The following is a 15,902-nucleotide window of genomic DNA, read 5'->3' as shown; positions in this document are numbered from 1 at the left end:
TAACCAGGGTCTACATAAAATTCTAGAAGGTATATATTGACATTAGCAGAAACAACTGACAAAGACATTCACCTTCTCTCCAACGTGTACTTCATTACATCATTGGTTAATGAGTAGTTTTAGATAGCTATCGTAATTGTCTTACCTTGTACCAGTATGAAAGATATCTTTTTAATTTAATATATAGATGTTGTGTAGTGGAGAAAGCTCATTAGTTTATATGGCAATATATGTATAATGTTGGCCTAAAAAATTATATTATCAAGTAGTTGTGTACATGGTTGCAGGATAGTCAGAAAATGCGTTTGTTGAAAAGGTTTTTGCTAGACTGCACTCTATGGTAGCATCCTCACTGCCTGTGACAAAATGAGAGCTTTGGAAAAGGATTTAGATTGAGGAAATAATTTTTAATATCTTTACTTCCATGCCAGTTTTTAATATCTCTTCTTCCATGCCAGTTTTTAATAAAGGCTGGGAAGAATTCGTTTCTCAACCAAGTTATCAACTGCAACATATTAGGTTTTCATAGCAAATTGCTTCACGAGGAAGATGGAGCACCAGCCAAAAAGTATGTGTGCCCACTTGAAATTTTTTGAAGAATGTTCGCCTCTGTACAAAAATCTTGACAATGGAAGAAAATAGTCCAAGAAATTACAGTCTGAGTTGGCCTGAAAGTGATAATAGTGTTTTCAATAGTGAGGTCTGAGGCTCCAGGCTGTACACTGCCAATAATTTGTAAAAAGAATTACAATAATTAAACACAAAGTTTTATAGTATTCATTGTAATTTTTATTTAAACTTTTTGATATTTTTTTACACTTGATCTTCTTTGTATAATATTTTTATTGGGATAATAGAAATGAATTATTATTTAATTTGAATTACTTCAATTAATATTAGAACCATTTCATTTGTTATACATTTATGGTAATATTATTTGAGGATATTATTTTAGAAATCATATTATTTGATGTTGAAGGGGTTACTAAAATAAATTACTTGATAACTAATTTTAGAGGTTTTACTTTTAGGAACAAGCATTTATTTTTTATCATATATATGTCATTAATTTTTAAATAACACAATTTAAGATGAATATATTATCATAATTATATTATCATAAAAAAACATTTGAAAGAGAATAATTACATAACTTAATTGAAATAATGGATACTTGCTCTATCATCATTGATGGGTGGACCAATATCAAAGTATCATATATATGTCATTAATTTTTAAGTAACACAATTTAAGATGAATATATTATCATAATTATATTATCATAAAAAAACATTTGAAAGAGAATAATTACATAACTTAATTGAAATAATGGATACTTGCTCTATCATCATTGATGGGTGGACCAATATCAAAGAAGGGTGCAAAATTTCAATTTCAAATTGCTAAAGATATTAAAGAATAAGTTGGGGCATCTAATATTGTATACAATCATTTTATTTAAAAGTTCTAAATTTTTACTTTACAATGTTTTTTTATTTATTAAGTTTTTAGCTTTTAATAATTTTTATTCTTTTGATATTTAGTAATTTTTAATATAATTCAATCAATTTTATATTTAATATTTTTTTGTCATATAATTTTATATTAGTAATTTTTTTGTTATACATAAATAATTAGCTTATATATATTAAATTATATACATCAAAAAGCTTACAGATATCGAGGCTTTAATTTTTTATTATCCCAATTAAATAATTTATCTTTATTAAATTTCAAAAATTAAAGCCTCAATATTATATATATACACATATACATATATATACATACATACACACACATGTACACACACACACACACACATATATATACATATATATTGTAAGGGGCTGCTGTCTTGGGGAGATCAGTAGGCTTCTGGGGTTGTAACTCCCTTCCGATTCTCAACATGTGGAAGTTGTGGTGATTGACAAACGATTAATGCCAAGCTATAGTTGTGTGAGAACTGGATGAAAAACTTATATAGGGGGAAGAAGAGTACCCTGTCGTTCACAAGAGAACGTTTCTACAGTGTGCTTTATTTTCCTAGGCGAAGGTTCATGGTGGAGAAATCCAAGGAGGACCAAAACAGTGATCCAGCGAGCAAAGGTGTTCAGAGGGATTGCAGAGTAGAGGTGTGAAGTACAAGCAATAGCAGAGAAGCAATGAGACTTGGAGTCCCCGTTCAGAGAGGGGGCCTGGGTCATGTACTAGGTAAGTCGTCATGGGCTCATGAGAGAGTCAGTGGTGCACCAGGTTGAGTTCTGAAGGAGACATGGTCTTTGTGGATCAGGAATCTATGTGAGAAGCTATAGCCAGGAGCAAGGTCCAGTGGTATCTCTACCGGTGTTTCAAGAGTGGACGCAGATCCAGGGGCGGGAACTTGTAATCAAGTGTTTGGGAAGTACTCACGGTAGTGACCAACAACATAGTTGGAATTGTTTGTAGACCAGGCCAGGGGCCATTTCTTCAGATCAATAAAGCTATCTTATTTCCCCAACATTGTGTTCATTGTGTAAGGATTCCATTGTGCAAGTTTGTACGTGTTGTGCAAGTGTGTGTGTGCGGGTTATGGAGATTGGGAATGATTACAGGCATAGTCCGAGTTCTTGGAAGTGCTTGGATCTCACAGACAAGTACCTAAAAAATTTTCAGTGCCGCACGGGTAAATCTAGCCCCGTGACAGTTGGTATCAGAGCACAAGGTTTTTGATACCCCCAAGCTAGCACACTAAGAGGATTCAGTTTTTCAGCAATTATGGCCAAGGGCAGGGATGCTGACAAGGAGTAAGAAGGAGAGTAGGGCTCACCCCCATGCTCACGTCACTAAGAGGTCCAAGACAAAGGAGAGGCTTATTGATGTGAAAAACCGTTTGGAGTCTTTGGAAGACGCGGTCTTGCCAAGGTGCATGGAAATTGCAAAAGGATGTATGGACTTAGCTGAAGGAGATATCAAGGATATCCAAATCCTATATGGACAGGAACAACAAGAATGAGTTAGACTTGAAGACGAGTTGAAGAAGGCTCTTTTAGAGATCAAGTTTGTCAAGAGTTGTGTTTCTCAAGTAGGGATTACCAAGGGAGAAAGAGCGACACCACTTGAAAAGTATGAGGGTGATCGAGATGATAAGATCATGGAGAATTTCTTCTTTGACATGGGAAGGTACCTGAAATCCATGAGGGGATTGATGGATGAAGAAAAGGTGGAGACGGCCACTGGATTCCTCACTTGAGTAGCTAACCTTTGGTGGAGGGCTAGACTTTAGGATATGGAGGTTGGTAGGCCGGTAGTCAAGGTAGACACATGGAATGAGTTGCGGGATGCATTCAAGGAGCAGTTCAAGCCATAGAATGCAGGTTGGACCTCCTTCAAACAACTTTCAGACCTAAAGCAAATAGGGAAGATTAGAGATTACATCAAAGCTTTCTGGGTCCTTATGTTGGAATTTCCAAATATGGATCAAGATCTTAAGTTGTATCACTTCTTGAAAGGTCTGGCATCGTAAGCTTAGAACGAGCTCCAAAAGCTAAAGGTTCCAAATGTCAAGGAGGCCATTTCAGTCACGGATCGACTGGTTGACTACAAGGATTTGCCGAAGGCACAGGGTGCTTCGGGTGGATCCAACCCGTCGAGAAAAGACAAGAAGTAGTTCCAACCCAAGGATGATGGAAAGTCTAAGAGAAAGGGGGACTCTTCTAGTAGTAAACAGAGAGGGACAGGAAAGTCCTCAAATGGTAAAGGTTCTAGCAAAGGTTCGAAAGACACCGAATCAAAGAATGACAAGAGAGCGTGTGGGTGTTTCATCTATGGAGGCTCAGAACATTGGGTGAGAGAATATCCATAGTAGCAGAGGTTGAACTTTACACAGATGGCAGTAGACCAAGATGGTCAGATTGCAGTGATGGGTGTGATCCAACGTTTGGGTGCATTCAATGCCACCAAGTAGCCTAAGGCTATGACTGCTGAACTTGAGAACTGAAACAAGTTGTCTTACATGGAGGCCTAGATGAGTGGGAAGTACACAGTGGCTATGGTGGATTCAGGAGCCACTCACAACTTTATCTCAGTCGGGATAGCTCGAGATCTGGGGTTGAAGGTGTAGGCTGATGCATGCTCTTTCAAGGCAGTGAATTCCTCATTCAAAAAGATACATGGTATTGTCCAGGACATACCACTGAAAGTCAGCTTGTGGCAGGGTTGCATGGATCTGACAGTGATCGAAATGGATGATTTCAAGTTGATTTTGGGTCAGGAGTTCTTGAAGATCAACAAGGTTGTGGTGATACCTCACCTAGATTTGTTGGTATTTTTGGATCTAAAGCAGACATGCTTGGTGAAGATGACAGAGAAGCGACAGTCTGGGAAGGCTCCGATGATTTCAGCATTGGGAATGAAAAAGGCAGCCAAGAAGCATGGTAAGGAACCAATGTTTCTAAGTTCAGTATTAAAAAGGCAGCCAAGAAGCATGGTAAGGAACCAATGTTTCTAAGTTCAGTATTATTATTATATTCTCTTTTGCTAAGTTCAGTATTAAAAAGATGAATTTTATTTAATGTTAAATTAGGTTTAGTTGTACCCCTCAATATGGGTTATGGTTCAAAATCATTTTAGTCTTAGGATTAGGGTGTAATTTTGTTTAGGTTTACATTCTATTTATTTTTTTAGTTGCATGGTTTTTATTAGGTATAAAATTAGAGTTAGTGTTGGCATTAAAATAAATATATTTTAGTAAAGGTCACAATTGAATTGATTTTATTGTTTAATCATGTTTAGGGTTATTTTTGGAGTAGAATTATCAAAATTAAAGATTAATTATTAGGTTAAGGGTTGGGGTTCAATTTGGTGCAAGGGTAGAGTTATGGGTTAAAATTTTGTTATGGGTTCTTTTATGGCTCATTTTGGTTTTTTGATAGTGTTTAGTTTGGTTTAGTCTTAAATGAGGTTAAGGTTTAGAATTCAGTTTCATTTAGTGTTCAATTATATTTTAAATTAGTATTCAAACTTGTATATTGTTAGGGTTAAAGTTTGTTATTTGTTACAGTTACGGTTCAATTTATTTTTGTGTTAGTGTTTATTTCGGTTTTTTCTACAATTAATTTGATTTAAATTGAATTTGGTAGAGGGATAGGGTTAAGGTTAGGGTATAGGTTAGGTTTAGGGTTAGGGCTCGATTTGGTATATGGTTAGGGTTTAATTTGGTTTATGATTCAATTAGTTTAATACTTGACATTTAATTTGGTTTAGTGTCAGGTTTCAATATGATTTATTTAGTTAAGGTTTATTTTGGTTTAGTGCTAGGTTTATTGTTCAATTTAGTTAGGGTTCAATTTGGTTAAGTGTTAGAGTTATGCTTGAGTTTGGTTCAAGATTTGGATTTAATTTATTTAGGATTATGGTTCAATATGGTATATAGTTACGTTTCAAATTGGTATTTTATTTTAGTGAGTTGTAGATTTCAAATTGGTTTAGCGTAGAATAAGGTTGAGGCTTAGGGCTCAATTCTATTTATAGTAAGGGTTATGGTTCAATATGGTTAAGCATTTAATTAGGTTTGCATTTCATAATTCAACTTGGTTTATGGCTAGGGTTTATTTTATTTTAATGTTAGGGGTAGAGGTCAATTTGATTTATTTTTTAAAATATAGATTACAGAATGGTTAGAGAATTGAGTTAGTTACAATATAATTCTTTTTTAGAAACTTGACAATATAAAATTATACATAAGAATGATTCAAAATAAACTACTATGGTGACCATATATTTCTACAATCTATTGGTATAGTAAATAACATTATATGATTACCATACTTGGGTTTGAATGATAAAAACAAATCAATATTACTATAGACAGAAATAAGTCGATAGATTGAATTTTCATTATAGAAAATATACAATATTTTATAGAAATATGGCACATGAACTTGAGGGTTTTTCCGTACCAGCTTATTCGACCTATACCGCGGTTGAAGCCCCTAAAGGAGAATTTGGTGTGTTTCCGATCCTTCTAAATAATTTACATGAGATATACCCACAAATGTCATTCTCGTATCATCAATGCCCAAGCCAATCTCAATGGTATTTGAATTGTAGATCCTCTTTGTGTTGCACTAATGGGAAAAGTTTGTGGATTTTGATCCTCAAATGGTAACCCTAAGTAACTATCAAACTTAACGGTTACATACGTTGGAGGTTCTGGGGGCATACTTCCAAGTTTGTATACAATATTTTGAACATATCCTAAAGTACCATTTATAAGAGCTGTTTCTACCCACATATTACCTGTTATCAACAATTCCATATCAAGCTCTTCATGAGAATTTCCTTTTTTTCTTGTTATGATTGTGAAAATTATCATTTGTGAAGAACAAATGAACATTGTTGTCAAAATCTTCGTCCATTGATGGAGTGATCTTTGAATTTGCTCTTGACATTAATAAATTCCAATCATTAATAGTAAGACGTGCATCTCTCAAATTTGTCAATAGTTCATGAAATTGCTTTGTTGAATATCTTCTCCATCATGTCTAAATACTTTTTCCAATGTTAACACAGTTTTGAACTCTTGCCACAATAGTTTTGTTTGTCTGTTGCTGTCATATGTTGGTTTGTCGGTTTGTCTTTAACCGGAGGCAAGTGGCCTAGATCTCCAACTAATACCATAGAAACACTTGCAAATAATTGATAAATATTATTTACAATATTAAATAATATCAATATAGAAATATAATATATAAATTGCATTGATATATTTTATATTATATATATTTAATTTTTTTTTTCATATAATTTTATGTTAGTAATTTTTTTGTTACACATAAATAATTAATTGTACTAATATTTTTTAAACCAAGTGTAGGATTAGTTTAAAATATAAGATTACAATTTCAAATAGTTTTTGTCTTTAGAAATAATTTTTGAGCTAGTATTAAATTTATATGTGATTTAAAGTTAGGTTTTGGATATCTTTTGTTTGAGTTTTCAATCAAGGTTAAGCTTTAATAAAGGTTTTTGTTTAAATAATTTAAATTCTTTGTTAAATATGGTTAATTTTTCAATTACAATTAATCTTAGTTTTGCACAAACCATAAACCTAAAAGAATATTTTTCATTTGTTACAACAAAATAATATATTAACCATACAAAAATAATCATATCACATAATTCCAAATTACTTACATACCACAAGCTTTGAGAGTTTGAACTAAAAGTACTCAGACATAAAATATAAACCAAATCAGGTTAAATTATAGTTAGAGTTATGGTTAGGGTTACTATTCAATTAAGATTAGGTTACAATTAGACTTAGAGAAAATTTTGAATTAAGGTTATGGTTAGGGTTCAATTGTGGTTATGTTAACATTAGGGCTATAAGAAAAATATTTGAGTTGCCTAGGAAATGGTTAGAATTAATTTATGGTTATAGTTTAAGTAGGGTTAGGGTTAGGCATTAAGTAGGGTTAGGGTTTCAACAAGGTTAGCAATAGGGTTCAATCAGTGTTAGATTTAATGTTAGATTAGGGTTAAGGTTTTAGGGTTAAATTGTGGTTATGTTAGCATTAGGGTTATAAGAAAAATATTTGAGTTAGGTAGGAAATGCTTAGAATTAAGTTATGGTTATAGTTTAAATAGGTCTAGGGTTAGGTATTAATTAGGGTTAGGGTTAATGTAAGATTAGGGTTAAGGTTACAATTACAATTAGAATTAGAGATATGACTAACTTTTATATATATATATATAGAATAAGTCCAAAGATATTTATATATCTTTAAAATTATTTTAAATGTATGACAAATATAATATTATACCAAAAGAAATAGTTGAAAAAACATGTATTAAATAAGTTTATTAAAAAAACATCTAGTAATAATATATATATGACAAAAAATATTTTAATATAAAATTATATAAAACAAAATTATTCGACATAAAATAATAAAAATAATTAAATTATTTTAAAAATTATTAATTTTTTTTTAAATTACTGAATCTTAAAAAAATTAAATAAAATTTCATTAAAAATGAATAACCTAATATTATTATAGATTAAAAAGTAGAACTTATAAATGAAAAAATTAAATAAGTTAAATGCGGAGGAAGCAGAGTTTCTGCACTTACTTTAAGTCACGCGTTTTGGCACAGGCAGGGAGTACGCTGCAAAGAAAAAGGGATGTAGTTGGAAATCTGTTTCTTGCATACCGTGAAACTTTTTTAGGCGGGAACATTTGAAATTTGAAAGTTAACGACACAGTTTATTTGGACAGAATGGACAGTAATGAAATTTTCCAACGGAAAGGAATGGGCCCACAGCTACCAAAACGGTCAGGGCTTTGTGTGCTGTTAAAAATAGAGTATTCTTTAATTTTCTATTTTCTCTGAGATCAAGATTGATATTATTTATTATTTATTTCTGAGTTCAATTTGGATGTTTCTGATTATATGGTTTGGCTTTCAATTGTTTTCTCGGTTGAAGTAAATATTAAACCAGCCAAAACATAAAATTGTCTCCACCAATGATAGTGTTGCAAGCCGGATGCAGTTGTAAATGCGCTTGATCCAATACAAATGAAGATCTCCAACCACATATAGTGAAGGCCAACACGATGAAGACGATGGCTTTCAAACAAGCCAGCCGATGAACGCAATATAATTCGACCCAAAAATGATGTTTTGGAGCTTTGGTAAAAACCGGACGCCACAGGCCAAAAAAAATCTATTCAAACTCTTTAATTTGAACTATGACAACTACTTTTGATATTATATCACATTTTAATATTATTTATGACTACAAAGCAAAACCTCTTATGAAATCTATGCTTCTCTATTAAACCAACACCACTTTCAAACATAGAGATTACTCTATATAAATTATAATGGATATAACTACTACGCCACCTTTAAATATAGATATTAATAATATTCTATTAAAAATAAATTAACATTATCAAAAATCTCTTTTAAAACTATTTATTTTTATGGAATAAAATCTCAAACCTTACCACTCATTAAATCGAAACTAAACATTATTTGAATGCGCATTTGGATACAAAGAAGAATTGACTTGAACTCATTTTTGTCAGTTTATAAAAATAAGAATATTTTTCCAGGTATAAAATAATTTATACTGCCTTACTCTTGAGAACTACAAATGATGTAGTAAAAAGCTTTTTTTTACCATCAACACCGCATCTGGTAGTTCTATAAAACATATCCATTCCACCAATTTTATTGCAATATGATTCTAACGTCGTCCTAATTACCTGCTTGAAAACGTGCTAATAATGTGCTTCCTTCCAATCCAAGGATTGGCTGAGCGTCTAAATTTGACGTATTTGATCAGGACTTTTCCAATATAATGGTTTTAGTACTGAACAACTTCTTACAAAAAGATGATCCACACAAAGAGTCTGGCATGATGTGCACAATTCTGATTTTTCTGGTTTCTTACATGAGATTAGTTGTACCTGCTAAGATATGTAACTTATTTCTTACATGAGATTAGTTGTACGTACCTTTTAAGATATGTAATTTATATTATGAAGGGGCAGGTGGGAGAAGTAGTCTTCTCTAGTATTAAATGAACAATGGACGATTCAATGCATATAGGTAGTTTTTAATTTATATTAAAAAATAGGTCCATTAAATATATAAATGTTATTTTTATAACAGTAATAAAAATTTGTAAAATAAAATTTACCTCATAATCCTAAAATTAAATATACTTATCTTTCTATTTAATTATAACATTCATTTTAATTTCATATTTTTTATTATCTAAATCATTTATATATTTATCATATATATTTAATTAGCATAAATATTTGTGTAGCATAATTAAAACTTTAGGAATGGAAATAATTATACTTATTTAAGTAGAATTTGCACTAAATAAAACTCAAATAATATACTGGCATACCCTGCTGATAAGTCAGCTATATGAAGATGTAAAATCTGGTTTATCTGCCATTGCAAAGGTCTGCAACAAAAGAGAATAAGGTATCCATTAATTTACATATAATAATAATCTAAAATAGATGATTGATTCTCTCTTAAAATTGCCATATTTCAACCATGGACATTTTTGAATCCAAACAATTTTTAGATTTGAACCTTGAGAGGGATTAAAAAATATCAGAGAAATTCAGGAAAATTATTAGTTGTGATCTGGTTCTGCGAGTAGTTTATATGGTTTTGAGGTCAATTTCAAGAGTGAATTTTGATGGTGAAATAATCATTTGGCCCGATCCACCAAGATTTTGTGATTAAGACACAAAGCTTATCCATTAACGGAAACAAAACTGTCGGAGGCTTTGTTTCCACAGTAAAAATGAACCTTACAATTGTCACCGATTGTCATGTCATGTATTAAGAAGGATTGGAGGACAATCTGATGTGTTTTTTAATATTCATCATTGACCAGGATGCCTGTCTAATTTTAAATATGCTTTAATCATGAATATGGATATGAAAGAAATAAGTTTACTTTTAAATGTGCTCTAATCATGAATTGACTTCGAGAGAGTGTCTTATTAATTCCATACCCAATAGAAATCTCACCTCAGGCACGACAGGTCATGAAAATTTCCACCGTCCCGGAAATGGCAAGGCAAATCTCAATATCAAGGGAAATGGCAAGGCAACTTGATGTGACCTTGTTGTACAAGGGAACTCAATGTGACAATATCCAAACCTTTGCAACTCACTTCATGAGAGATCACAAAGCCTTCCTTTCCTTTTTCTAAAGAAGACTCATGATACTTCAATGTGCCATCATAGCAAGTAGTCATCTGACACTTGAATTGAACATCCAAATTGTGTTCGATCACTTCTCGCATTCACGTGTGAACATTTAGGCTTGTACAACCTTCTAAACATAGTCATTAACTTTTGCCAACAGGATCCATCAATCCAACCATAATCAATTTGCATACAACCTTCCTTAGATTGCTTATTCATCCCTTTGTTCCAAAATAAATTTTCACAATGATTCTTCAACCCACAAATTGAACAAGGGTGAAGATCCCAACACTTATCTTTTTTATGTCCTTCTCTATGGCAATGTGAACATTGAATTCTTTCAGCTAATTTACACGAGTCTGTAACACTAGCAACATCAAATCTCTCTTTCTTATCATATCCCAAGCCTTCATACTTGGGCCTCATAGTTGGCTTAATGGGCTCTTTTATTCCTTGCCCATGTTTTCCCAAACCTTTTCCATTATAACCCATCTTTTGCATGATCTTCATACCAATATTATTTTTATAACAACCTTTATCTTTAACATCACAACTTGCATCTGTACATGCAAATATATCCTTACTTTCAACCTCACCATATTCACCTGAATAAACTTTCAGTAAATCATGCATATCAGTCGATTGATCAAGGGGATGAAACAAATCTTCTATGCCACACAATACATCACAAACTAATGGCTTTGCTTTCAAACACTCATTTTCTTTTTTCAACACTGCTAACTATTTCTCCAAATCTTCATTCGCCTTCTTGAATTCATCAAACAACTTTAACTTTTCTTTTAATTCTCCATTTTCCTGTTTAACTTTCTCAAATTCTTTTTGAAAAATATCATTGTCACAAGAATAGTCATAGATATCCTTTCTCAGTTTCTTTATTGTTTCTATCAATTCTGAATTAGAATTTTTCAAATTCACCAACTCTTCTTTCAAACAATCTTTCTCAGAAATCAAACTTGCATTTTCTTTCTTCACCTTTTTACCAATTTTTCCATTGACACAAATAATTTAAATTCACCTTATTTGATTCCTTTTGTAGCTGGCTTCCTTGACTGATGACACAAATCTATAGTCCTCTTCAAACAGACTTGTATTCTTCTTCCCCTGTCAGCTACTTCAAGAGTTCTGAACACTTCTTTTACTTCTTCGACAATGGAAATCAATAATTTCACCAACGATCTTATTTTTTCTTTCTATTTTTCATGGTTGCAATCTTCTACACCTTTCATAATCTGGGTTTTCTAATTTATACCAAAATAAATTTCTTTGATGGTGGAGACTGGCTAAAAAAATCCTTCATGAACTATAATCTTTTTCAATTGCACACCCACAATTTTCTTCAACACTGTATGCCCAATTGTCCTACTTTGATACCATTTGTAGAATCAAAAACAGAGGATAAAGAAACAAGAAATGTTTTGACACACACAAATCTTTTATTCAATTTGGAAAACCCAATTACATTGTTGTAGGCAATACTAAAATTGCAATTCAACAGTTTTTATAGAGGTTGCAGCCTCTTCCAGTAAATAGTTTACTCTTGATTATATTTCATGCATTCATTACGCATTATTCAAATAAATAATTAATTGAGTCTCTAAAAATAATAAACTAAATAAAACTATAAATAGTCTCCTAAAAAATAAAAACAACACATGTGAGTGCTCATGCTTTATTCCACTAAAAATAAAATTGAACTAATTGTCCAAAAGAAAACTACAAATACTTTTCTTGTTGTGCATGAAAACAAACCAGAGTTCTAAAATTAAAGCAAGAGTTGCATGCATGTTCACAACATCAATTATCTTCAAATAGAATGCATTGATCTCAATTTAAAAAATACCATCCTCTGTGGCAATCCTATTTTTCACTTAGGCTCCACCTTTCATTTCCTTGAAGTTGGAAACCGGACTTTGATCCCTTCTCTCATAAAATTAAGAAATCTCCAATCTGTCTTACTTTGGTGGGTCTTCCCAGAGTTTTGGTGTGTAGAGGCTCTTATTAAAATTGGAGACGTTCTGGGCACCTCCCTCGGTTTCAAAGAGGATTTTTTAAATGGTTGTAATGGGGATGTGGTAAATATTTACGTTCAAGTGGATCTTGACCTTGGTTTCTATGGAGAGCTACACATAGTGTCTGAAGTTTTGAGATGGAAACAAAAAGTTAAAATATTAACGGGTAGGTTTCCTAGAAAATATTTGCCGAGGAACCAGATTGTCTCAGCTACATCGGTGAAAGGTGCATCTAGTTCTCTTTTCCAATATGGGCATCTTAGAAGCAATCAGAGCTAGGGATCCCCCCTTGGTCAGCTCAGCTACACTCAAAGCTGGGGAGAATACTTCCCAACAGAACACTGAGACTAATGACCCTTTGGATAAAGGAGATCCCAATCCCTTATTGGAAGTGTCTTCTCAACCCTCCTCTGTGCCTAGATCTAATATCCCATTGAGTTCTACCTCTATCTCTAAAGCAGGGAAAACTAAAAAACTAAGAAGAAGCCCATCCCCAAGCGGGGCCCTTGCAAGTTTAGTTTAGATAAAGCCAAAAGGTCTACTAGGAAAAGGAAGCGTATTAAGAGATCCAAAGCTAGGACTCTTGCACACCCCTTGAAATAGAAAAAAACCAAAGTGCATGTCCTTACAAAGCTCCTTTCAAATACTGGAAACTTTAAGGAAGAAATCCTTCAAGAATTAAAAGACATTAAGGAGGATAAGATATTTATGCCTCTTAGTTCTCCGTTTGCGAGTGCTCCTGAGCAACCTAAACATTTCAATCTGTCTTCGGAAGTTTCCAACCTTGATGCGTCTCCTATTATCCCATTCACCACCTCAGAATTGGGTGTTCCAAACAATATTTAGAGCCTTATTAACGATTACATGGAGGATGAATAAGTACCAGAGAAAGTAATGGAAACCCTCATGGCGGCTTGGTATTCTTCGGTTAAAGAAAAAATGAAATTAGGCATTTTAAAAACAACTGACTCAATGTAATTCAAAACCTGATTTTGGCATTGCATCCCCCAAGAGAGGAAAAAAAGCATTAAATGAACTCAGATCCATGGAAGTAGAAGATTATGGTCAGATAAAAATTAGCGATATTTTGAAGGTAAGGAAGGGTACTACCCTTCTTGAAGGAAAATGAAAATCCTATCCTGGAATGTTATGGCCCTCAATGCCCCTAACATAAAATGATTGATCAAGAGAGGACTTCTTTTGATCAATGCAGACATAATAATGCTCCAAGAAATAAAATTTAATACTTCTTAGGCAGAGTTTTATTGTAAATATCTTGGAAATCAGTATAAAGATTGCAAATTGGAATCAGTTGAGGCAATAAGGGCTTTAGAGGGTTTATTTTTTATATGCAAACCATCTTCGGTTCAATTTGAAAGACTTGCTTTTGATAAGTCATGGATTTGGTAAGGTTTAAGATTTTATTCTCCAACTTTTCCTTCTTTTTGATTAATGTCTATGGTCCTACCTCTCCCTCAATGAAGCGTGCCTTTTGGTCAGATTTGGATGGAGTGATTTCCCATTTGCAGAATGAGAACCTATTTATAGGTGGGGACTTCAATGCAATTAGAGATTTGAAAGATAAGAGAGGTGGTATTCTCAGGCTTGGTAAGTCTCAACAAGACTTTAATGACTGGGTTGATAGGAATGGTCTATTTGAAGTGGAGTCAGGAGATTATTTTACTTGGAACAATAGAAGGCCGGGGTTTAGCAATATTGCAGAGAAGATAGACAGGTTTTTTTCGCTAGGAGATATCTCCTCCTTTCCATTCAATTTGGAGTGCAGAGTCCTTCCTTGCTCAGGGTCTGATCTCTTTCCTATTCAGTTAAATATTCATGCACCATCTACTCATGTTAAACCCCCTTTTATATTTGAAAATATGTTGATGAAGGACTCTAATTCCCTGTCTCTTATAGAACAATGGTGGAAAGAAGCCTCCTTTATGGACTCTAAAATTTTATGCTTTGTATCCTTATTGAAATACATCAAAAGGAAGATGCTAAAATGGAATGCTAAACATTTTAAAAACATTTTTGAATTAAAGAAGCACCTAGAATTTCAACTGGAGGAGTTGAATGAAACAGTTAATCAGATTTTAAAGAGCTAAACAAACTTCTCTCATTCATTCGTAAAATCATCACAAAAGATCAAAATCTAATGTTAAATGAAAGTTTTTCATTCAAGGAAGTTTCTATCACACTAAATAAACTTCCTTTAGACAAAGATCCTAGTTCCGATGGCTTTCCAATGGGTTTTTATAAAGTGTTGGTAGATTATAGGGTGAGATCTAGTGGAGGCTCTTGAACTTTACAAAAGACCAGGCAACATTCTTAAGGAAATTATCAATACGTTTATTGCTCTTATTCCTAAAAAAAAGAAAGCTATCAGGCTGAGTGATTTCAAACCAATTTTTCTCTATAATACCATCTACAAAATCCTTTCCAAGGTTCTCACAAATAGAATCAAACCATTGATGAACAACATCATCTCAAAGGAGCAGATAAGTTTTGTTTCATGTAGATCTATCTTGGATGGAGTGATTGTTGCCAAAGAAGTAGTCCACACACTCCAATGTACTAACAGAGTGGGGATGATTATTAAATTAGATATTTGAAAGGCATATGATAATGTTGACTGACATTTCCTTTGCAAGATCATGTAGGCCTTTGGTTTTAATAATCGATGGATCAATTGGATTTTGGAATGCATTTCAACCCCGAGGTTCTCCATACTAATCAATGGTAATCCTGAAGGTTACTTTCCCTCCTCTTGAGGCATTAGAGAAGGAGACCCCTTATCCCCATTCCTCTTCATTATAGTAGCAAAAGCTTTGGGGAGAGCCATGTACCAGATTTGTACAATAGAGGTTCAATATCAGGGATCAAGATAGCAAGAAAATTTTCAGCTACACACTAGCAGTTTGCTGATGATAATTTGTTGTAAGGGGAAATAAATTTAAGAGAAAGATTTTTTTTCCAGGATATCCTTCACTCATATGGCAAGGCTTCAGGGCACATCATCAACAAGGATAAATCATAAATTTTCTTTTTCTCATTCCCTCTAGCAACAAGAAAAAAAAATACTAAGAATTTTTGGCTACAAAAAAGGTAACCTCCTGTGCATCTATCTTGGAATACCAA

This window comes from Cryptomeria japonica, chromosome 6 (genome assembly GCF_030272615.1).
Source record: "Cryptomeria japonica chromosome 6, Sugi_1.0, whole genome shotgun sequence".
Taxonomy (NCBI): domain Eukaryota; kingdom Viridiplantae; phylum Streptophyta; class Pinopsida; order Cupressales; family Cupressaceae; genus Cryptomeria; species Cryptomeria japonica.
The sequence above is the reverse complement of the archived record's forward strand: the minus strand, read 5'-3'. Positions refer to the sequence as shown.